The sequence below is a fragment of the Zalophus californianus genome, chromosome 15 (genome assembly GCF_009762305.2).
Source record: "Zalophus californianus isolate mZalCal1 chromosome 15, mZalCal1.pri.v2, whole genome shotgun sequence".
Taxonomy (NCBI): domain Eukaryota; kingdom Metazoa; phylum Chordata; class Mammalia; order Carnivora; family Otariidae; genus Zalophus; species Zalophus californianus.
Window position 1 is genome coordinate 37,516,435 of NC_045609.1, and position 26,188 is coordinate 37,542,622.

Genomic DNA, 26,188 nt, shown 5'->3' on the forward strand with positions numbered 1-26,188 from the left:
CCATCCCCCCAACCCCCTCCCCTCTAGAATCCTCAGTTTGTTTCTCAGAGTCCATAGTCTCTCATGGTTCGTCTCCCCCTCCGATTTTTTTGACACATGCGGCAGCAGCTGGGAAGCAGGGTTCCGACTGCTTTCTGGGACCAGCTTGGGAATCTCAGCCCCCTGGAGGTCCCCACAGGATGCCCTGATGTGGCCTCCGCACCTTGCAGTGGGCAGCAACCTCAGTGCTGGCCAACAGGGGTCAGGGCAGACTCTTGTATCTGTGGCGCTGGGTCTCATCTTGCCCTGTCATCAACCGGGTCTAGCTTCTCCGCAACTGAAGTCAGCACTCTCCAGTGGGAAGGGCAGGTAAACATTTATGGTAATACAATGGGTTGTATTATGTGCAACCTCCACCCAGAGGAACTGTCATCTAGATTCGAACATTTTCGTCAATCCCTGTAAGACCCCTCACATCCATGAACAGTTAATCCCTGCTCCTGCCCCCAGTCCTAGGCAACCCCTGATTTACTTCCTGTCTCCAGGCAAGAACCATCAGTTTGAAAAGCACAAATTTGCTGCTTGTACAAATGTGTGTGTGTGTGCATGTGCGCATGTGTGTGCCTGTGTAGTTACAACACTTCTCAAGTATTCTGGAAATGGTTTAGGTGAGGAAAGCCAAATTCAGTAATACATGAGAGCCAGCTACACGAGAATCCTAGTTCATCTTTACACTCTTCACTCAAAATTAATCACCACTGATATAAAAGACAGTCTGGCATATCCTCCAAAGGACACCTGTCACACTGAAGCCCATCCAGTGCATATGTCGCAGCTGAGGCTAACACCGACACTCTCCATTCTAGTTTGTTTATTTAGGCTTTCACAGAGGAGACCAGTAGGGCAACTAAATGGATGCTAATAAGAAAGATGAGAAGATTGGAAACAAAAGTAAACACGACCACCAAACACACCACCAACAAATACCTTTCAGACACGCTAATATCTGAAAGGGACTTTAGATGAAAAGAGGTGTCAGTCTCCTCAGAGTTTCTACATATCGCCATCCCTCTGACATCAGCTGGCGGAGAGAGATGAAACCCAATTTATGTAATGACTGGGCACGGTCAAGCCGTGTGTGTGTGTGTGTGTGTGTGTGTGTGTGTGTGTGTGTGTGTGTGTGTGAGAGAGAGAGAGACAGAGAGAGAGAAAGGATCACACACACATATCTGTACTGTGTGTGTGCACCACAGTGGTGGAGGGGAAATGAAATCTGCATACGGTATTCACTGAAAACATTGCAGAACCCCATGGAGCTACTGGACAGACGGCCGGCCACACAGTAAACAGTGACAGTGACAAACAGCCCAACATTGTGGAAGGAAGACACAGCCTCATAGCACCTAACAAACTAGCCTTATGAAAGGAAGTGGTAAAACAGTATACCACTGGGGCTTATTTAATTCTTCCATTTTGTCTTAAAAACTAAACCACGCTGCAGCTGAATCCAAGGTAACACTGCAGTCTGCTGGCAATCACCATCTCTTCGGTGCTAATCCCCTTGGCAGGCTCACCCCAGGCTCTCCCCTCACACTCACTCATTCATTCTTTGCAAAGTCATCCACAAAAACAAACAGAAACATAAACAAGCCTCGGCTTTTCCCTGTATTATCTGAATGAGGCAGCAAAACAAATAGCTTAAGATTAATTTTGATCTGGTTGCTATTTCTGAGACATAAGCAGTTAGATCCTGGCCCCGACCTCATTCTCAAAATGCTGCAAAGAGAAGGGGCGTGGCCAGGACACAGGGGAAGAACCTCTTCTTCATTCATAAACAGCTGACCAAAGACTAATCTCTGTGTGTGTGGGATGTGTGTGTGTGTGTGTGTGTGTGTGTGTGTGTGTTTTGAGCTTTGGTCCAAGCTGGCTATACCGGCCAATGAAGGGAAGGGAGGGCAGGGATGCAGGGGAGAGGGGAGGAAAGAGGATAGAAACCCTTGCAAATGGCATCTACATCATTATGAAACAAGCTCAGAATCTAAGCTCTCCTGCAATGGTGAGGATTTCCCAGCACTGGGTGGCCAGACGAAGTAGCTGACACTAATTTGTCCCAGCTGCCTTCACTCGGCCTCTGTGACGGGGAATAATGTGCAGCTTATTTAAGCAAATCAGCCAGTGACAGGAGGGGAGGACTCCTGCTAGCTTCTTAAGATGCAAACTCAAATATCAGCATCTCTCTGACAGGGCAAGGGAGGGAAGAAATCCAAGAGGAAAATGACCTCCAAGAGCTGAAGATCCTGATGAGTGAACCTGTTCTTGGGTCCCCATGTTCGGCCGGAAGGCTTGCTCTTGAGGAGGTACGGGGTGCCCAAACTGTTCCACCCACCGGCCTCCAGGGCTGAATGATCAATGGGGAGGGGACCAGCTCCTCAGGATTAAGGCAACTGTGCATGTGCTTTTTAAACTTGCTAAATGGCTCTTTATCATGTCAGGCTTGATTACATTGTCAACCTGGATCCAGGTGCTGCACAAAATGAATCAACCCTTTGGATTACGCCATGAAAATAGGAATCCAACGGACTCATCTTCTACGGGGCCCTGGCAAAGGACTAGCAAGTGCTCACTCTCTCTCCATCTCTTCTCTCTCTCTCTCTGATAAATCCCCCACTGTCTGAGAAATCTTCTCTAAATATGAAAAAATTCAGTCCAACTATACAAAATGGTTAGATTTTTAGCCTAAATGCTAATGGTTATGTTATAGAGCACCCCCAAATAATTATCTCAGTACTTATTTCACATCTGCTATACTTAAAGCCCTAGGAAAAATGGAAAAAGTCTACTTGGAGTCATGAAATATACTTCTTTGTGGAGTAATCCTTACATAGTAATCAATGTTATGTTATGCAATTAGTGCTCAATTGTATGGCATAGGTATAGTCAATCTGTAATAAGGCATTGACTAGGTAGAGATACAAATGGGAGAAGAAGTTGGGGATGGGCAGGAACCATAGAGGCTCTTGTCTCAATATGCTCTTTGTTCTCAAAGTGTCCCTTCTTCCTACCTGTAATGGCTACTCCTTCCTTCAGTAAGGGGGAAGCCAATGGGAGTCCTTCCATCTGCCTTGATAGTCCCAGGGATAAAAGGCACTGAAGCCCAAGGGACATGGTAAAATGCGGCCAAGAGAAGCAGAATACCCAGGATGCAGAAACGCTAGCCCTCCAGCAGCGGGGTCACAGAAGAGCCCTTACAATAACCAAGCACTTTACAAAGCACGGTCGCAAACAAGACCTTGCAAACACAGTCTGACATATGGGACAGTATGAGCGTTCCCTCTCGCAGCACACTGTGTGCTGACCTCTGCCAGAGCCTTTCTAGCTTTTCACAGGCTGGGGTCACCACCAAATCACTGCGGCTACCTGGGACGGTGTGAACTGCCATATTCTTAGCTTGACTGAAAATACCTACAAGCTATGTGGTGATACCAAGTACCGAGCGATATTTACAGAGGTGCCAGATACTAACAAAAGTGATTTGATTCATGTCATTGAGACAAGGGTACTCTTGAGTTATCTGTTCTCAGAAATGCAAGATCAAACACAACATGCATTTGCACAGAAGAATGCCAGGAACACAGACCCACAGACACACACACTGCATTAAAACAAACAAACAACTCTGTCCATAACACTTGGCACCAGGAGCCTGACGGTAAGTGGAGAACAGAGAGGGGGAGATCCACAGATATTTTCATGATGGACATTCCAGCAGGCCCTGAAGATCTCTCAAACATCTCAGAAAGTTCATAAAAATGGGAAGCAAAATGGCAAAGAACAGAATATCCCCCATTAGGTCACTGAAGATCTTCAAGGAAAGGACAGTCCCAGTGAGATGAACACAGAATGAATGAATCAGGAAGGTGGGCTCTTAGACACGCTGCCTGTTCTAGAAACTGGTTTCAAGCTTTTGAGTTCGACCCAAGTGCTTTCAACAGACACAAGTCACGAGTCTGTGAGGGCCTCCAGACACTGATTGGAGCAGAGGCTCAGAAAGGCAGCTCCCCCCACAATCCCATCACTTGAGTGGCACTTCTTAAAAAACAGAGATGCCCTCATCCTGCCCTGGAACCAGAGAATGGCCAGCTGGGGGGACAGGGAAGCTGGGCACCTCTATTTTTCACAAGCTCCTCCAGTGAATCTGATATATGGCCAAGAATGGGAGTCACTGAATTAGAGCCATTAGGGGAAACCACTTAGCTCAAGTCAGAGATTAATTTACAAATGTCGCCTTAACAATTAGCCCATTAGAACATATGTATAAGGCCTGCAGGCTTTGAGCATCGTGCTAGCAGGACTCTAGAAAGTAGAGAGGAGGATGAATTAATTCTCTCCTGAGCAGGTTATATATACATTCTGCTCAGCTCACAGCAAAACAAATGACCCTAATTAATGATTCTGCATGTTTGATTGGGGCCTAGCCAGCTACTGGCAGCAGCGACCCCTCCGAAAATGGACTACTTTCTACATATAATCCCAAAGGCACATCACTATTTTTTTTGTTGAGGTATAATTTATATACAATAAAATTCACTATATAAAAACAATGGACATGAGAACTCCCAAGGCAAAACAATGTGAGGACGTTTTGTTTATGAGTGATAACATCATTCCACCATCCAAATTAAAATGTTTGGTCTGGTGAATTTAACAACTCCAACAGACATTTATTGAACTCCTACGTGCAAAGCCCAGAGGGAGAGAGAAGGAAATAGAAAACGAACAAAGCAAAGTCAGGCCTGGTCTTTGCCCTCAACAAGCATGGAATCCAGAATTTGAAATTACTCAGGAGTCCCCTGTGGCTTTGATAAACGCCACACATATGAACAGACACTTCTGGGATGTCCAAGGAAGGAGAGGACCCAGAAGTAACACCACCACCACCACAGACCCCCAAAGTGGAAGGGGAAGGGGAGGATGGAACTCCCAGGGAGAAGAAAGGAAATCCCTCACACCCCTGCTCCACCTGTCTGCTGCAGGGCAGGGCAGGCACTAGGCGCATGGGCAGAGAGACCCGTGGCAGAGGGGGCATGGGCCCGCCTGGGTTTGAATACCGACTCTGCTCCAGTAAGCAGTACGCTCTTGAGCACATCCCTTCCCACCTCCAGGACTCCATTTCCTGATCTGTGAAATGGGGCGTTGGAATAGATGAGCATCAGATCAGGACCTCGGTAAGTTATGGCCCAAGACAAAAGAATTCAGAACTTTTGGCTTGAGAAGGCAGCGCTCTTTGATGCCAAGGGGATACCATTTTGCATAATTGTAATTCAGCATGATGGCCGTTATGCTTGTCACTAATCTGTGTCAGAAGGGCTTGTTTCTTTCAGATAATCATAAGCAGGAATCCTATGGACACTCGGATTCATAGTTTCATGTGTCCTGTAGCACAATCAATTGCTCATTGCAGCCTGCCATCCCACAAAACTACAACACAACCTAGAGGGGTCGCTGACTGGCCCTCTCCTGGCTCTGTGCCTCATTCTGTTCTTGCTATAGGGAATTGTGTGTGTGTGGCGGGGCGGGGGGGGTCTCACTCAGTCTCCTTTCCTCCTGCCTCTGTGAATCTTTGAGGAACCCACGTTTCTGTAGGTTTTGCCCAGAGAAGCTCACAGTCTAAGTATCAGTGTTTTCTTAAGGGGAAAAATAGGAAAGATATTTTTTTCTTCCCAATCTGGCCAGTATATTAATGTTTTCCTCGCCCTTCAACTACTCTCAATAGAAGACATAGTCTTGCTACCAAGAAAGGTATTTTTGTTATCCTAAATAACAAAAAATTTGTAAAATATAAAACCAATATTTTGACAGTGCCATTTAAACATCCAAAGGTCCCCTAAGTTTCCAAAATAACATTCTGGCACATTACTTTTGACTTATGAAGTGCTTACACAAAAATGCTGCAAGTTGATTCACTGAAAGTCAAGACTCCAAACAACAGTTTAAGTACAGATGTATTCAAGATGAAAGAAAGGAAGAATAAAGAAGGGTTTCAGTAGTCAGTATTTAGAATTATAAAATACATGGGACTTCCAGATAAGAGTAAAATTGTGCTTTATTCAAATGCCAGCATCAGGGAGAGTAGAAAGGGTAAGGATTCAGTTGGATGGCAGGAGCCTCAAGAGAAAAGGTTTTGTACCAAGATGGAAGAGGCTATGGAGTCCCAGAGTGTCCAGGAGTCCCTGGGCTATCAAGAAACAAGCCACCTACAGAGAAGTGAGGGAAACGATGTCTCAATGAAAGACAGGTTCAATTATAAGGTGATAGATATCAGGAGTGCTATATGAAGAAGCTGAGAATTTAAATTAGGATCAGGACTGGGAATGTGTGGAAACAAAGTAAGTACATGTCATAAGGAAGTGAGGCACAAAATAATGTAAATATAAATGTATAAGTAATGCATGAATACACGCACACACACACTGCAAGGGACCCAGAGATAAACTGATACTTCACTAATTAATCACAAATACTGGGTCTCTATCAATATTTATTAACCAACTACATTCCTAGCATGTGTCTCTGTCCATTTCCAAATGAGGTAATTTCAAAATGACTATAGATAAAAACAAAGCCCTGGAAAATAATAGGGTTCCTTCTTAATGTAAGCTACTAAGAACAATTTTATTGTAAATCACACATCTGCTGGCAAATAGACAAATTAAGCACAATAATGAGCTTTTTACAAAGGGCAGAAGAGAGTTTGACTAATATGGAATAGATATAAAGGATCCTTGTCTCTCTTTTTTTTTATTTTATTTTCCCCAAAGAAGAATTGGGGGCATAATTATACATCAGTTGCCCAATCTCTTCCCTCCTGAGGGACCATGGTGATATAACACCGAGGCACAAGTTGTGTGGAATTTCTTCAGGTCAGTGTTTCCCTACTGCCATGCAGATGTCAACAGTGTTACATCTTGGGTTTTGGTGACATGCTCATTTAATTTTGCACAACACAAAAATGCAGAAGAGTTAAATGTGCTCCTCTAAAGGCCTCAATTTATTATAACTAAAAACAAGAAACTGAAATAGATGGAAAGTAATTGTAACACTGAGTAAGAAAACTTTCCCTAAAACCTGTGACCTGCCTGAGAATCAAGGTTTAATGACACTGAAATCTTCTATCATGGCATCATAAAACTTAAAAGGCTGATTTTCCCATATTTTTACCAACAGCATTAAACTTGTGCATTGGCAGGCAAGATAAAAGCCTTCCATTCTAGGACTAAAGTTTGAGAGACCTTTCATGTCTAATTACTGAAAAATCCAGGGGAAAAATTTCCATCTGCCGGTAGAGCTCCCAAGTTTGCAGCCAATGAGCTTTTGGGGAAATTGTGGGGCTTAACTGCATGTGGGTCTGGCCAACTGGATCTTTAATTTAATTAGATTCATAAGATGAGAAAACTTCTGTAGAACTGTCCAGTCACCAGTTGCCACTTACCATGACCAAGGACTAAATTTACGGCCATCTTTACCCTCCTTCTCAAACTTTGCCATTCTTATAGTATATTGAAGGCAAAAATGGAAGTGAAAGCAGGGACTCAAACAGATACTTGTACACCCAAGTTCATAAGCAGCTTTGGAGGCAACCCACGTATCCAGTGATAGACGAACAGATAAACAAAATGTGGTCTATATGTACAATGGAATACTAGCCTTCAAAAGGAAAAAAAATTCTGATACATGCTACCACACGGGTGAACCTTGGCGATACTATGTTAAGTAAAACAATCCAGACACAAAAGGACCATTACGCATGGTTTCACTTGCATGCAGAACCTTGAGAAGTCAAGTTCACAGAGACACAAAGTAGAATGGTGGTAGCCAGGGCCTGGGGGGAGGCCAGAATAGGGGATTATTGTTTAATATGTATAGAGTTTCTGTTTAGATTGATCAAAAAGTTCTGGAGATGGGTAGCAGTGATGGTTGTACAATACTGTGAATGTACTTAAGCTACTGAACTATATACTTACAGATGGCTAAAATGGCAAATCTTACATGAAGCTAATCACAATAAAAAAATAGAAGGAAAATTCTGAGAATCTGCAAGCAGAATCTAACAGTGTATTCAAACTTCAAAACTCAAACATAATCATCTTTCCAGAGGGATACTAGTATCTCTCCTCTCAATGGCAGTGGGAACCTCTAAGAAACTTATATACATAAGAGTCATACAGGTGACTCTTGCCTCTCTGGGATGTTCGATCTTATTCCTCAGTAAGCTGGAATTTCCCCCTTGGTTCCAGAATCCATCCCCTATTTAACCACAGAGAACTTACATGGGTCCTCACCTTCCCCTCCCACCTTCAGCCTCATCTATTACTGATACATGAAGAAGACTATGAATTTCTCAGGGACTAGGGTTTCCTTTTTTGTTTGTTTGTTTAAATTCAATTAATGAACATATAACGTATTATTTGTTTCAGGGGGTATCAGGGTTTCTGACGAGAGCCAGAACCTATTATGTCTTTTGGTAACTGTGGCTAAAGTCCCAGATATGACAGGGATTTTTAAAGGAATGTACCCTCTACCACAATTTAAAAAAGAAGAGAAGAAAAGAAAAGAATGTGTGTCTTTGGCTTATAACACTTTTAAAACATGTAACAATGTCCCCTAGAAGATAATGTCATAGACACAAGACATTTGGTCCCTAAGGCCTAAACTTCAAGGCCAAGCTGCAGCAATGACTTAGTTATAGCCACTTAGTGTGTTAGTAGGACCTTAAAATCACCCCAGAACAACCTAAATTTCCATCTTTTATAATCATTTTGCCACCAAAAGGGTTGCTTTTATTTTTTTTAAAGATTTGATTTATTTATTCATGAGAGACAGAGAGAGAGAGAGAGAGAGGCAGAGGGAGAAGCAGGCTCCCAAGGAGCAGGGAGCCCGATGTGGGACTCGATCCCAGGACCCTGGGATCATGACCTGAGCTGAAGGCAGACACTTAACCATCTGAGCCACCCAGGCGCCCAAAAGTGTTGCTTTTAAAAAAGGATTGTCAATGCAACCTGGAAAGCAGGGCCACCAAAAGCCCTCTACATCAAGATGATAAACAATCATTCAAAACACTGACACCAATACTGACCAAGCTTCAAAATCAGTGCCCCGCCCCACACCAGGCTTGACCATGAAGGCGCACGTTCATGTACTTGGTTCCCAAAGCACCACACTGTTTCCTCTTTTGTAGACCCAACAGCTGACCATGACAAAGGGGTTGACCTTGGCAAATGCCATCTAGATAAGAATGAAACCCTCAAGCCCCCTGTACTAAGGTTTACGGTGGGTTGAGATCAAACTCCAAAGAGAAGGTACTAACTTGTCCACTTTTGAAATCTCTCCTTCCTTCCCTCACCTCAGCGAAAAAAAATTTTTGAATTTACTCTGGTATTCTTACAAACAAGCTGCCTTTCCCGAAGGAAGCAGAAATCTTCATGAGATAGCATTCCTCATGCTCACACATCCCTGCCCCAACATCACGGAAAATCAGAAGGCAAGGGTCAGTGGCACACATCTCAACTGGTGTCATTACGGTTGTCCTCAGTGGGGGTGGATGCCCCACCCAACACTGCATCGCTGTTCATTTAGAAAGGCTGGGCCACAGCCCCAGCTGCCACCCCACCTCCTGCCACATCTCACCCCATGGCGTGGTGACGACCAGATGCTAATAATGCCTCACAGCCTAACTGCAGCTCTGGCTCACCGGAGACCAAGTCAGAAACCCACAAGCTCCACTTGCATGGGGCACGTGTTAGGAGTGGAGGGATGGGAGCCCAGTTGGGTAACACAGCTTCCTGCCTCTCTAGACCTCTCGCTTACTTTGGAAACAGAACAGGAGAAAGAGGGTTGTCTGTGTAATGCTACTTGTTGTCTTTCAAAGCCATTTAAAAAGAGGAAGAACAGGTGTATGGTGTTCAGGCCTCCTTCATGCTTCAGACTCTCTACAGGCAGACCAGGCACACAGGCTGTCTTCAGCAAGGGAGGAGCCAGAAAACGTGGGGAGAATTTTGTATTTCCTATTTTTAAGAGCTTTGACACAGCTGTCGAGGAGAAATCAGAACCGAGGTGGACGTCCTTAAGTCTTTGTATGGGTTTTCCAAGTTTTCAATTTATATGTGGGGGAGAACCATCACCTTCTCAGGGTTCTGGGGCTCTGGTCATAATCCGGCTGTGTATTTCAGCACAGCCCCAGTCTGATCACTGAAATCTCCTCCCTGTCCACTCCATTATAAGATCTCTATGCACAAGAATTCATTCCTCTGAACTCCCCACACCATCCCACAGCTACCCATTCATTAATTCATCACATGCAGTTGCCAAGTACCCACTACAGACTCAGGGTTGAGCTGGCATGGGATCCAGAGTAGGAAAGAATGGTCCTGCTTTAGAGAACTTGAACTCTAGTTTTGATTCCTGTACAAAGGAGGATGACAGATGCCAGAATGAGGTTCCTAGCATCAAAAGCCTTTCCATACATTTATGCCGTAGTCTAACAGTGGTTGTCAACATGAGTATGGGTCGGAAATTATCCACAGGGCATGTTAAAACACATACTGCTGAACCTCATCCCAGAGATGCCAATTCAATAAGTCTGGGGGAGCCTGAGAATTTGCATCTCTGACAACCTCTAGGCAAAGCTGATGTTGCTGGTTCAGGGACCATATTTTGAGAATCACTGCTTTAAGCCATCAGAAAAAATTTTAATCCTTTCAAGATATTCTGCCTTCTTTGAGTATGGGCGTAAAAACATTTTAAATTGGTTGTTTTGGGTCTGTGCTATTTGGACAAAATTCCCTTAAAATATCTATAAATTTTGAAGGCTTCCAAAAGGGAGAAAACTGGACAGAACCTCTATCTTGAAATATTATTCAAAATCATTTTCATATGCTAGTTCAATGTGCTAGACAATGCCAGCAACATGTTTTGGCTTTGTTTTTAATTAAGTTGATATATATTCTCCATAGAAAGGTAAGTCATGAATTTAGATACGTCACCACTGCTAATAAAACTATTAAAACCCCCATTTCTTTTTTTTTTTTTTTTGACAGAGACAGACACAGCGAGAGAGGGAACACAAGCAGGGGGAGTGGGAGAGGGAGAAGCACGCTCCCCGCTGAGCAGGGAGCCCGATGTGGGGGGTCCCGATGTAGGGCTTGATCCCAGGACCCTGGGACCATGATCTGAGCCAAAGGCAGACGCTTAACAACTGAGCCACCCAGGCGCCCTGAAAACGCCCATTTCTGATATGTGAGCTTAGATAGCTGAAGACATACTTCAACTAAGATTTGTACCGGTGTGGCTGAGAAGACTGGTTTCCAAAGAAAGTAATCAAAAAGTACCACAAATGGAAAATGGGAGCTCATTGATAAACTATTTCCTTTCTTGTTGGAAAAAAGCAGTGCTAAAGAACAGTTGTCCACATGGCTTCCAAAATCAAAGGAACCAAAAATCATACTTCTGCCCATTTTTCCCAGACATGTCTAAGACAGAGGAAAGACAGACCAACTCCCTTGGTTCAAGCTCCACCCCCTGCCAGAAATTTCTGACACTAATTTGGCTTCCCTGTGTGCTCTGGGCTGACCGAACTTCCTAAGAATGCAGGTCTACTTGACATGTTCTCTCCAGAAGCAGCCAGTTATCATTTTTAAGCTGCCATTTTAAATGTTGTTTTAAATGCCATTTCAACTACACAGGGTGGCTGGATTTTTTTTTTAAGTCTTGTTTCTTTTTCCTTTCTTCCATTTCATTCCTTCCTTTCTTTGTTCTTTTAATCCATGACAGCAAAGCTACTTCCTGAACTTTAGGTTATGGGTTGTCAGTGTCCCCCAAACCTTTACCTAGAGGAACTCTGGACTTCCATCAGCTTTTTTGGAGTTCCTTGGTGAAGAAGCATCAAGGCTGGAAGGTTTTCTTGGATAGCTATGATGATAGGACCCCCCAAAATGGGGCCAAAAAAGGTAAGCATTGACCCCACTTGCCCCACAAACCATAAGCAACCCTCTCTCCCATCCCCAAGGAAATAGCATGTTTACTGCTTTATGTACACATGATTGGCATATTTTCCAGTCTTATACCCCATAATGGAAAATTCTTTTATGAAGTCTAAATTTAACAGTGAGAATCATTAGAGATTATTTCCTTTGAATTTTACATTAGCCTTCTTCCTTGACCCTTTTAAAAAGCACAAGGGATGACAAAAAAAATCCATATGAAGTTGTTAATGATTTGAAACAGTGATGTTGACATCACAGTATACCTGTGATCCATTGGGGCTGTTTGTCAAAAATTCTGTTTTTGTTAAATATTTATTTAAAATTTTCCAAATATTCTTATTCCAAATGCTTGAGAGATGACTCAGAACTCTGCATTTTCACCAAGTACACTGTACCCTTTCTCCCTGTAATTCTGACACATTTGGAGAAACATCCACTTAATGCATTGGTTCCCTTATGAAAAAGAGAACTTTAAAGTTTCTAAAAGGTTTTACAAACCAGATCACCAAGTTACACGCCAGAGCAATGACAACAACATCTATGGGAGGTAGGACAAGGAATCAGCATTTGTCTGATCTATTAGAAAATAAAGTTCCATGGCGGAGCAAGATGGCGGAGGAGTAGGTGACCTGGGTTTCCTCTGGTCTCAGGAATTCAGCTGAATGGGGATCAAACCATTCTGAGCACCTACGAACTCAACACTAGATCGAAGAAGAGAGTAGCAACAACTCTCTGAACAGAAAAGTGACCACTTACTGGAAGGTAGGACGTGCGGAGAAGTGAATCCGAGGCGATATTCGGGAGGATAGACGGCGGGGGAGGGGGCCTCCATCGGCCGCTTCTGACAAGTGATAGAGCCGCGGAGCATAAAATCGGAACTTCTAGAAGTCGGCTCCGCTGAGGGATGTCGCTCCGGTGGCTAAGAGGGGGGTAGAACCCTCGTGGGACAGTGTGGTCTCAGGACCCTCAGGGTCACAGAAAAACCAGGGGTGCCTGAGTGCGGCAGAGCTCCCAGGTATTGGAGAGGGGAAGCCGGCTGCAGAGACGGAGGCGCGGGCTCTCAGCTCGGGGGTGCCATAAACTGTGATCTGTGGCCCAGTTGGGCCACTGCTCCTCCAGCAGGGACCCAACAAGCGGCAGAGCCGGGGAGACTCCCCTTCCTCCCCCGGGAGGAGCGGCGCAGGAGCGCACCACAGGGATCTGCTGGGTTTGGAGACTCCACACGAGGTCGGATGCCAGAGATAGAAACGCTCGGTCACAGGCCTGGTGAGCACGGAGTGCGGCCGGAAAGCGGGGAGACGGGAGTGACTGCTTTTCTCTGGGGGTGCACTGAGGAGCGGGGCTCCGAGTTCTCAGCTCCTCCAGGTGGAGATTGTGAGGCCACCATTTTCACCCTGGTCCTCCAAAGCTGTACCAGAGCTTGCAGGGAACAAAACTCCTGATAGCAAACCCGAGCAGCTTGCTTAGCCCGGACCGACAAGGGCGGGGCAATTCGGCCTCCGGCAAAGACATTTGAGAACCACGGCAACAGGCCCCTCCCCCAGAAGATCAGCACGAACAGCCAGCCAAGACCAAGTTTCCCGATCAAGGAGAACTGGAGAACTCCAGCGCTACGGAAATATTGCACATAGAATTCATGGCTTTTTTTACCATGATTCATTAGTTTTTCAAAGTTAATTTTTTAACTGTTTTTTTTTAATTTTTCTTTTTCCATTTCTCAAACAACATCTTATCAATCCCTTTTTTAAAAAAACATTTTTTATTTTTCATTTTAGAGTCATATTTTATCCCTTCATGGTAGTTACCCTTACTTTTGGCATATATATATACGTTGTTCTCTCTTGAAAATTTTGAGATACGGTTTCTTCTAACAGATCAAAATATACCCTACATCACTAGTGTATGGCTTTGTTCTAGTCTGTGCCTGATCACATTTGCTGTTTTCTTTTTTTTCTTTTTTTAAATCTTCTTTCTTTTTTCAAACAACTTCTTATCTTATCAATTCCTTTTATAAAATCTTTTATAATTTTCATCTTTACAGTCATCTTCCATCCCTTCATTGTATCAACCCTTATTTTGTACATATATAAGTCTTTCTTCCTTTACAATTTTAGGGGGCACTATCTTCTAAGAGACCAAAATACACCCAAAATCTAGTGTGTGGCACTGACCTATGCACAAGCCTGATCATATTCTGGTTTTTTGTTGTTTTGTTTTGTTCTGTGTTTGTTTGTTTTTATCTTTTTCTTTCTCTTTTTTTTTTCCTCTTTCTTTTTTCTTTCTTTCCCTTTCTTTTCCCCTGGTTTCAGGTCTTTTCTGATTTGTATAGAGTATCTTTGCTGAGGACATTGTGAACCTGTAAGCATTTTGTTCCCTCATTCATCTATTCTCCTCTGGACAAAATGACAAGATGAAAAGAAATCACCTCAACAAAAAGAACGAGAGATAGTACCATCAGCCAGGAACCTACTCAATACGGACATTACTCCGATGTCGGACCTAGAGTTCAGAATCATGACTTTAAAGATACTAGCTGGGCTTGAAAAAAGGGTGGAAGTTATTAGAGAAACCCTTTCTCGAGAAATAAAAGAACTAAAATCTAACCAAGTCGAAATCAAAAAGGCTATTCATGAGGTGCAATCAAAAATGGGGGCACTAACTGCTAGGATAAATGAGGCAGAAGAGAGAATCAGCGATATAGAAGACCAAATGATGGAAAATAAAGAGGCTGAGAAAAAGAGAGAGAAACAACTACAGGATCACGAGGGCAGAATTCGAGAGATAAGCGATACGATAAGATGAAACAACATTAGAATAATTGGGATCCCAGAAGAAGAAGAAAGAGAGAGAGAGGGCAGAAGGTATATTGGAGCAAATAATAGCAGAGAACTTCCCTAATGTGAGGAAGGAAACAGGCATCAAAATCCAGGAGGCACAGAGAACCCCTCTCAAAATCAATAAAAATAGGTCAACACCCCGATATCTAAGAGTAAAACTTATGAGTCTCAGAGACAAAGAGAAAATCCTGAAAGCAGCTCGGGAGAAGAGATATGTAACCTACAATGGTAGAAATATTAGATCGGCAACAGACCTATCCACAGAGACCTGGCAGGCCAGAAAGGACTGGCATGATATCTTCAGAGCACTAAACGAGAAAAACATGCAGCCAAGAATACTATATCCAGCTAGGCTCTCATTGAAAATAGAAGAAGAGATAAAAAGCTTCCAGGACAAACAAAAACTAAAGGAATTTGCAAAGACGAAGCCAGCCCTCCAAGAAATATTGGAAGGGGTCCTCTAAGCAAAGAGAGCGCCTAAAAGCAGCACAGATCAGAAAGGAACACAGACAACATACAGTAACAGTCACCTTACAGGCAATACAATGGCACTAGATTCATATCTTTCAATAGTTACCCTGAATGTAAATGGGCTAAATGCCCCAATCAAAAGACAAAGGCTATCAGATTGGATTAAAAAACAAGACCCATCGATATGCTGTCTGCAAGAGACTCATTTTAGACCCAAAGACACCCCCAGAGTGAAAGTGAGGGGGTAGAAAACCATTTACCATGCTAATGGACACCAAAAGAAAGCTGGGGTGGCAATCCTTATATCAAACAAATTAGATTTTAAAACGAAGACTGTAATAAGAGATGAAGAAGGACACTATATCCTACTTAAAGGGTGTACCCAACAAGAAGATCTAACAATTGTAAATATCTATGCCCCGAACATGGGAGCAGCCAATTATATAAGGCAATTAATAACAAAAGCAAAGAAACACATTGACAACAATACAATAATAGTGGGGGACTTTAACACCCCCCTGACTGAAATGGACAGATAATCTGGCAAAAGATCAACAAGGAAATAAAGACTTTAAATGACACTGGACCAAATGGACTTCACAGACATATTCAGAACATTCCATCCCAAAGCAACAGAATAAACATTCTTCTCTAGTGACCATGGAACATTCTCCAGAATAGATCACATGCTAGGTCACAAATCAGGTCTCAACTGGTACCAAAAGATGGGGATTATTCCCTGCATATTTTCAGACCACAGTGCTTTGAAACTAGAACTCAATCACAAGAGGAAAGTTGGAAAGAACTCAAATACGTGGAGGCTAAAGAGCATCCTACTAAAGAATGAATGGGTCAACCAGGAAATTAAAGAAGAATTAAACAAATTCATGGAAACCAATTAAAATGAAAACACAACTGTTCAAAATCTTTGGGATACAGCAAAGGCAGTCCTGAGAGGAAAGTATATAGCAATACAAGCCTGCCTCAAGAAACAAGAAAGGTATGGGGCGCCTGGGTGGCTCAGTCAGTTAAGCGGCTGCCTTCGGCTCGGGTCATGATCCCGGGGTCCTGGGATTGAGCCCCGCATCGGGCTCCCTGCACAGCCAGGAGCCTGCTTCTCCTCTCCCTCTCCCTGCTGCTCCCCCTGCTTGTGCTCTCTCTCTCTCACTATCTCTCTCTCTCTGTGTCAAATAAATAATAAAATCTTTAAAAAAAAGAAAAAAAGAAACAAGAAAGTTCTCAAATACACAACCTAACCCTACACCTAAAGGAGCTGGGGAAAGAACAGCAAATAAAGCCTAAACCCAGCAGGAGAAGAGAGATAATAAAGATCAGAGCAGAATTCAATGAAATAGAAACCAAAAGAACAGTAGAACAGATCCATGAAACTAGGAGCTCGTTCTTTGAAAGAATTAACAAGATTGATAAACCCCTGGCCAGACTTATCAAAAAGAAAAGAGAAATGACCCAAAAAATCAACAAAATCATGAATGAAAGAGGTCAGATCACAACCAACACCAAAGAAATACAAAAAATTATAAGAACATATTATCAGCAACTATATGCCAGCAAATTAGATAACCTGGAAGAAATGGGTGCATTCCTAGAGATGTATCAACTACCAAAATTGAACCAGGATGAAATAGAAAACCTAAACAGACCTATAACCCCTAAGGAAATTGAAGCAGTCATCAAAAATCTCCCAACAAACAAAAGCCCAGGGCCAGATGGCTTCCCAGGGGAATTCTACCACACATTTAAAGAAGAATTAATACCTATTCTCCTGAAACTGTTCCAAAAACTAGAAATGGAAGGAAAACTTCCAAACACATTTTATGAGGCCACCAATACCTTGATCCCCAAACCAGACAAAGACCCCATCAAAAAGGAGAATTACAGACCAATATCCTTGATGAACATGGACGCAAAAATTCTCACCAAAATAATAGCCAATAGGATCCAACAGTACATTAAAAGGACTATTCACCATGACCAAGTGGGATTTATCCCTGGGCTGCAAGGCTGGTTCAACATCCGCAAATCAATCAACGTGATACAATACATTGACAAAAGAAAGAACAAGAATCATATGATCCTCTCAATAGATGCAGAAAAAGCATTTGACAAAGTACAGCATCCTTTTTTGATCAAAACTCTTCAGAGTATAGGGATAGAGGGTACATACCTCAATATCATAAAAGCCATCTATGAAAAACCTACAGTGAATATCATTCTCAATGGGGAAAAGCTGAGACCTTTTCCCCTAAGGTCAGGAACGCGGCAGGGATGTCCACTCTCACCACTGCTATTCAACATAGTATTAGAAGTCCTAGCCACAGCAATCAGACAACAAAAAGAAATCAAAGGCATCCAAATCGGCAAAGAGGAAGTCAAACTCTCACTCTTTGCAGATGATGTGATACTGTATGTGGAAAACCCAAAAGACTCCACCCCAAAACTGCTAGAACTCATACAGGAATTCAGTCAAGTGGCAGGATATAAAATCAATGCACAGAAATCAGTGGCATTCCTATACACCAACAACAAGACAGAAGAGAGACAAATCAAGGAGTCGATCCCATTTACAATGGCACCCAAAACCATAAGATACCTAGGAATAAATTTAACCAAAGAGGCAAAGGATCTACACTCAGAAAACTATAAAACACTCATGAAAGAAATTGAAGAAGACACAAAGAAATGGAAAAACGGTCCATGCTCATGGATTGGAAGAACAAACATTGTGAAGATGTCCATGCTACCTAGAGCAACCTACACATTCAAAGCAATCCCCATCAAAATACCATCCACTTTTTTCAAAGAAATGGAACAAATAATCCTAAAATTTCTCTGGAACCAGAAGAGATCCCGAATAGCCAGAGGAATCTTGAAAACGAAAAGCAAAGCTGGCGGCATCACAATTCTGGACTTCCAGCTCTATTACAAAGCTGTCATCATCAAGACAGTATGGTACTGGCACAAAAACAGACACATAGATCAATGGAACAGCATAGAGAGCCCAGAAATGGACTCTCAACTCTATGGTCAACTCATCTTCGACAAAGCAGGAAAGAATGTCCAATGGAAAAAAGACAGTCTGTTCAACAAATGGTGTTGGGAAAACTGGACAGCCACATGCAGAAGAATGAAACTGGACCATTTCCTGACACCACACACAAAAATAGACTCCAAATGGTTGAAAGACCTAAACGTGAGACAGGAGTCCATCAAAATCCTAAAGGAGAACACAGGCAGCAACCTCTTCGACCTCAGCCGCAGCAACTTCTTCTTAGAAACATCGCCAAAAGCAGGGGAAGCAAGGGCAAAAATGAACTATTGGGATTTCATCAAGATAAAAAGCTTTTGCACAGCAAAAGAAACAGTCCACAAAACCAAAAGACAACCGACAGAATGGGAGAAAATATTTGCAAATGACATATCAGATAAAGGGCTAGTATCCAAAATCTATAAAGAACTTATCCAACTCAACACCCAAAGAACAAATAATCCAATCAAGAAATGGGCAGAAGACATGAACAGACATTTTTCAAAGAAGACATCCAAATGGCCAACAGACACATAAAAAAGAGCTCAACATCGCTCGGCATCAGGGAAATCCAAATCAAAACCTCAATGAGATACCACCTCACACCAGTCAGAATGGCTAAAATCAACAAGTCAGGAAACGACAGATGTTGGCGGGGATGCGGAGAAAGGGGAACCCTCCCACAATGTTGGTGGGAATGCAAGCTGGTGCAACCACTCTGGAAAACAGTATGGAGGTTCCTCAAACAGTTGAAAATAGAGCTACCCTACGATCCAGCAATTGCACTACTGGGTATTTACCCCAAAGATACAAAACTAGGGATCCGAAGGGGTACGTGCACCCTGATGTTTATAGCAGCAATGTCCACAACAGCCAAACTGTGGAAAGAGCCAAGATGTCCATCGACAGATGAATGGATAAAGAAGATGTGGTATATATACATAATGGAATATTATGCAGCCATCCAAAGGAATGAGATCTTGCCATTTGCAACGACGTGGATGGAACTGGAGGGTGTTATGCTGAGTGAAATAAGTCAATCAGAGAAAGACATGTATCATATGACCTCACTGATATGAGGAATTCTTAATCTCAGGAAACAAACTGAGGGTTGCTGGAGTGGTGGGGGGTGGGAGGGATGGGGTGGCTGGGTGATAGACATTGGGGAGGGTATGTGCTACGGTGAGCGCTGTGAATTGTGCAAGACTGTTGAATCACAGATCTGTACTTGTGAAACAAATAATGCAACATATTAAAAAAAAAAAAAAAGAAAAAAGAAGAAGATAGCAGGAGGGGAAGAATGAAGGGGAGTAAGTCGGAGGGGGAGACGAACCATGAGAGACGATGGACTCTGAAAAACAAACTGAGGGTTCTAGAGGGGAGGGGGGTGGGGGGATGGGTTAGCCTGGTGATGGGTATTAAAGAGGGCACGTTCTGCGTGGAGCACTGGGTGTTATGCACAAACAATGAATCATGGAACACTACATGAAAAACTAATGATGTAATGTATGGTGATTAACATAACAAAAAATTTTAAAAAAAAGAAAAAAGTTCCTCAGCTAATTCCAATGTGCAGCCTGAGTAAAAGCACTCAATGCATGTATATGAAAATTGTAGTCACCTGAGCGGTGGGTGGGAAGAATCTCAAGGCAGAGTGAAGTGGAATGTGCAACAAGAGTCAGGAGGCAGGCAGACGGAAGCCCCACACAGTCAGGGCTCTGCATTGGCAAGAGGAGAAACCACCTGGTTCCTCCAAATCTCCACTTGAGTGATTCTAGAAGAATAGTCCTCAGTGAACTCAGTCTCGCTGAGGAGCCCCACCTCTCTCACACACACCCACCACCCTCCTTGACGCCAAGGCTGACGGGGAGGTTGCTGCATGCCAGACCTCTGGGGGACAGAGATGGAATGTGGGACTGGGCTGAGCCAGAGGCCCGCACTGATTGGGCCATCTGCTGCCGCCTGGATTTCAGTAGCCCGGGTGTCTTGGCAGGTGATTTTCCTGCAAGCAAAGCCACCTGACCCGCTGCGCCCTGGCACCTCTGGGTCCAGGTGCAGGGTTTGGCCTTCATATGAGGGGATGGGTGGACAGCTGCTTCCTGCCGGAACCAACCGCATCCAACTGCTGGAGATGAACATCTGGGTCAGGCTACCAGGTAAGCTACCCAGACCGGGAGCGGTTAAGGGCAATCTAGAATGGATAGAAGAGGAGGGAAATGATGAACAGCCTGTGGCCTCAAGACGACCTGCAGCAAAGGAGACCAATCTTACTCTTCCAAGCGGCAGGCCTCAGGCCTAGCCAAGAAACAGGCAAGAGGAGAACAGCATTAGTAGGATCTGGTTCAAAGATCCCTCAACTCCAACCAAGTCCACATCTTTTTTAGCAAAATGGGGGTTGTGTGCAATGTATGAGTTCCCACAAACATCTGTCTCATGGTACTCCATCTGCAAAACCTCCATCACAACAGCTCACCTTGGTCCCTGGGAACAGGAATGAAGAGGTGAGGGTCCAGGGGTCCACGGAGAACTGGTCATCAGGACGATGGCGCAGTGTCCACCAAAATCACAATAGGTACTTCCCCTTTGACCAAGCACCCTATCCAGTAGCCTGAGGGTGAACTTCAAGCCAGCAACATCCAACAGAAATAGAATTCAAGCTACATCTGTCATTTAAATTGCCTAGTACCCACACACTAAAAAAATAAAAAATAAACAATATTTACGTTTCAGATATTTCACATGTAACCCCGTTTGTGCCAGATACATTTTACATCAACATGCAATTCATATTGAAAGTTATTGAGGGGCTACTAGAAACAACCTGTGTGCACCCACCACACCCACCTCCTACAGCAGTGTCTTACGTGACCCAACAGTTGTGGCATTTAGTGAAAATGAATCCTGGGGAAACAACACAGTTGTGTTTAACAGAAAAATATTTTATAGTGCTTCGGTTTTGAGGTTCACGTTGAAATGAACCAATGTTAAATAAAATCTGAAGACTCCGTTCTTCAGTCCCACGAGGCCACATTTCAAGTGCTTAACAGACACAGGCTGGTGGCTACTGTATTGGTTTTCATCTTTACAGAGAGTCCTGCTGGGCGGTGCAGCTCTAGAGTCCTTAACCAACTGAAAGGTCCCTCTTCTCTTTCTACCAGTCCAGACTGAGGACACTTTGAAATGTCCTGAGTGATGTGGGTGATCCCTCCTCTCATGGAGAGGAAGCACAGTGGTTAAGGGCTAGACTGTAGACCCTGACACTTAGCAGCCATGTGACCTTGAGTAGATCACTCTCTATGGCTTGGTTCCCGCATCTGTCAGAGGGGAGTAAGAAGAGCAACTACCTCAAAGAGTTATAAAGATTAAAAAAGTTAATATTTGTAAAGCACTCAACACAGTGTCTTCCATATAGTAAGTGCTCTATAAATAAATGTTAAATATAATTTTCGAGCATGATGCCTGCCTGTTGGCACTGAGCACACCAATAGCTCTCATTCCAGAATGATCTTACTGAAAGATGCAAAAAAAATCTCTCACCTGTCAACAGCTACCAACTTTCTGACTGCCAGGATATTCACTGATTCGCTTGAGAAATACTCACTGAGGTCTTACCTTATGCAGAGCACTGCAATCCCATACCTTAGGGGAAAAGGAGCTCAGATAGTCTGAAATGTTCCACAATGTCTGTCCCTTTCCCGTCCTCCAAATTATATCTTCCTGGTTCTTCAAGGCAAGGATAGAATTCCATCTCATTTGCAAGCTTCCTTTACTTATTCAGGCCTCAGTTCAGGCCAGCTCCTCATGGAAGCCTTCCCTGACTACCCTTTCTAAAGGTGCATCATGGGTGTGTGAGTGAGTGTGCATGTGCATGCAGGTGCACACAGCACTGGCCTGTACCCTCACACAGTTTCATTTCCCTCACTGGCTTATCACTCCTTGAAATCACTTTGCTTATTTACTTCCTTACTTGTCTAACCTCAAGAAAAGGTAAACTCTGTATGGACAGAGACCTGCCTGTTTTGTCTTGGCTATAATCCCAACACCCAAGTTGGTGGATGGAACGTAGTAAATGACTTACATAGAATTGCTGAATGAATGAATGAGTGAATGAATGAGTGAGTGAATGAATGAGTGAATGAATGAATGAATGCCCTCCAATGATGTATAGATTCCCCAACTTCCCTTTGCTTGGTATTCCAAAGCACATTTCATTCTTCATGTTTTGAGGACACTCCATTCCATACTACTTGATACATATGGTTAACTATTTTTGTGTTTATGTCTTGTCTCCTCATCTAGACTACAAACCCCTAGAAGTTGTGTCCTGAATGTTACATTCCTCCCGTGGCCCTCTTAACGCCCAGCATAAGGCACATCCTCAATGAATACCTGTTGATGAATGAATGGGAAGGATTGAGCAGAGTCCCTAAATTAATCTTTTGGTCACACATACTGGACTATTTCTACAGATCATAATTTGCAAAATGAAGTAAATATATAAATACATACATCTACCTGTGTGTGTGATATTTCTCATTCTAATTAAATGAAGCTATTTTTGTAACTATTTTCCAGTCTAGCAGTAAAATTGTACAGAATAATGCTAAATGTTAGATCATTAAGTCGGTTTTCTTTAATTATATGGCAGTGTTTCAAAAAATCTTTGAGTCATCTTCAAGATTCTTTGCCAGGGGTACAGTACACTACAGCTAAAATGGCACTTATCTCAGTAAACACATTACTATTGCAAATGATTTGTTCCAATAAAGCAATTTCTTGGCAAAGGACTGCCATTTCTTCTAAACCCCCTACCAATAAGAGATACATGGAACCATTAGAAGCACGAGAGCCAAAAACACTTGCAAAGTTCCCTTTATCAGAAGTCACCAAGATATACCCCCTAAGGCAGAAGCAGCACCAATTTTTGGCCCTCTTCCCCAATTTCAAATGCTATGGCACTTACTTTGTGTAAATATTTTCTATAAGACAAGCTGTAAATAAGCCCTCAAAACTCATACTAAAGTAAGCTATGGGCATCAGCAAACATCCCTATTTGCTCTCTTTCTTTTGTTCTCTTCCTCTGCCTCCCTCCCATTCTTTTTCTCTTCCTGTCTTTCTACGACAAAAATCAGGAGGTTGGTCACATGCAAACATAAATTCCATTTCTACAGAAAGTTGAGTTCTTGAGCGATTAAGCCTACAGACCAATGATTTGAAGGGGGGGAAAAATCCCATAAAGGCTAAATTATTTTCTGATGTACTTATTACATGAAGGGTCTATTATGATAAGCTATTATACTTGCAAGATAAATTGAATTCACATTTATGCAACTCATCTATTCCTAGAGAAACGCAGATAAAAATTTTATAGCAACCTGAAAAGGTTTGTGAAAGGGATATAAAAGAGATCGATACTGTAAGAGTTTAATGTCAGATTGAGACAATAGAAAAGATGGTCCAAAGCAAGGACTCAATTTCCAATTCTTTTTTTCCAAAAAGAAAAGTACCGCTAATCAAGTAAGTGGAGGAGAGAATGGCCATTCACGCAGGGGCTGTCGGCAAGGAGCCGGCGGAAGTGTAATTAAGCTGTGAAGGAATAATGGGTGGAATGTGGAGGGTGGAAAACAGTCCACTTATCATTTCTTCTGTTCGCACATATTTATTGATCTCCTACTATATGCTGGGCAACATTCCCAGCACGAAGGATATTGCAGAGGATGAGGAACCAAGAACCCATATGTAGCTGATATCCTGGTGGGAAGAGGACACTTTCTAGAAATTAGTTATGACAAGACATGTGCAACCTGGTGTTTACATGTATGTACAAGAAAGGGAAGGATTTACTTTCTCTCTCCTGCTGCCTTTTGCTTGACTTTTGAGGGTCTTGCTTTAGGATGACATCTAGAATTTCTCTGGGCTTTGTGAAGATCTGTGTTGCAAACAAGGAGCTTCCTCACAAAGTCTATCTTTTCCTATCTCCTTCCCTCTCTCCATTATTAACCATCGGATGCAGCTAATAACCGTGACAAATCATAAAAGATTTCTCCTAACTCCTTCAAGTGTGACTATCCTGATGATAGCCTGCAGGTACAGCCAGCCATGAACCACACACTATTTATAGGCTTAAAACCCAGGCAGAATTTGTGTCACTTGTGACGAAAATGCTAGCTTCTCCCAGGACCCAGGATCCTCCTCCAGTTCCGCAAAACCCCCACAGGCAGTGAGGATGCCCACACAGTTCCTCCAGTTCCTCCCAGAGATGTGTTTAATCAGGATCCCCTCCCTTACTCCCAATCAAGGAGCCTACACAATTACCGAGCTAATCATTTAAATGATGCTACTGAGAAACAAAGCCATTTTCCTTGTTAAAAATGTGTTTGCTGTTCTATCCATTTATCTCTTTCCTTGGCAGTGCTCTGTATTAATTTATTGCCCAATAAAGCCCAGACACTAGCAGAGTTGCTGAGCCATGCCCAGTGGAAGGCCCACTATTTCATCCTAGCAAAGGCCGCCCGTGAGCCAAAAACACAAACACAAGCATACCAGGCATCACAAACCTTGGCTGGCTAATCCTGGCTTCATTTGCTATCCCAGAGATTTCAAAGAGAAGAATGTATACAGCTTTGTGGAGAATGCAGGTGATTGATAACTACTGATTATCAGAGGAAATGGAGCCCAGGTTTGTCTGTTAGCCAAGGCTAAGTGCCCTTGGGTTTCCTTTCTATTGGACAGTAAACTTCACTGCCAGAGGTAAGCTCGTGGTGAGCTTTGTAGGGAGAGAAGCTGAGAAAAGAAGTGGTAACGATAGAGATGGCCGTGGGATTTGGCTTGCCATGGTGTGCACCATCCCAGGAGACTGCTTCCCTCCAGATGAAAGGGTGATGTGTTGCTTCCTTTTCAGTTCACACTCAGTGATAGAATCCCAAGGTCCCTGTTCAGATTTGTGCTTCAGTGTAAAACCTGGGCAATGATTATCATGTGTATGGAGGGGGTTTATCATCTGAGAATCTCTTTCATGGCTGGTTACTGGATGGTCATGGATGGTCAACTATACAGACAGTAGGTTCTTCCTATTTGGAAGGGTTGGACCACAGTGAAGCCTTCACTGATGGAAAGTTCACGGACAAAGGTTTGAGGGAACGGCCCTGGGCATGAGGATTCCCTTCTCAACTTCTGGATTAGCTCCAGTTTAGCAGGAGGTTCAAAGGGGAATAAACCCAGGATTCTGGGCCCTTGCTCAGAGAGTGAGCTCAGATAGTACCTAATAGTGCAGGAGGAAGTCCTCAAAGCCAGGAGAATGGAACACCAAGGATGGCTCCAAGGATTCAAAAAAGTCATTGAATGTCACTCTGGGAAGGAATCATCAAGGACATCTAGCACTAGGCCTGCATTTTAGGGGAGAAAACTGGAACCCAGTGAGGAATTCACTTGTCCAGGGCCCTACTGTAAGCAGAGGCAAAGGCAAAATTAGGAGGCTGGATGATGAGGAGGGTGGGAAAGGCCCAGAGGGTCTGCCTTCAATTGGTCGTAGTCCCCATTGTCATCCCCCCAGAGACGATACATCTGGCTAAGCTACTCACAAGCACAAGACTTATGAAACCACAACAAAACCCCCAAAGCAGATGGACATCGGTGACTTCTGCAGGAAGTTCTCAGCAGGCTACACTGCTGAGAGCCATTGTCACTTGGCAGAAGGGCAAGAAGGAGGTGAGAGGAACATGCAACACTGCCACCAGGAAAAAGAAAATGGCACCCACCAAGGTCCCACCCATTTATACAAACCCCTTTCTTCCACGTGTCTTACCAAAGGTTATGCT

General features: G+C 43.3%; 1 protein-coding gene across 26 annotated transcripts in view; it reads right to left on the reverse strand.

Annotated features, from left to right (window-relative positions):
- Window positions 1-26,188, reverse strand: part of KCNMA1 (potassium calcium-activated channel subfamily M alpha 1) — a 746,603-nt gene that overhangs the window by 359,564 nt on the left and 360,851 nt on the right. The gene's annotated exons all lie outside the window — the stretch shown is intronic.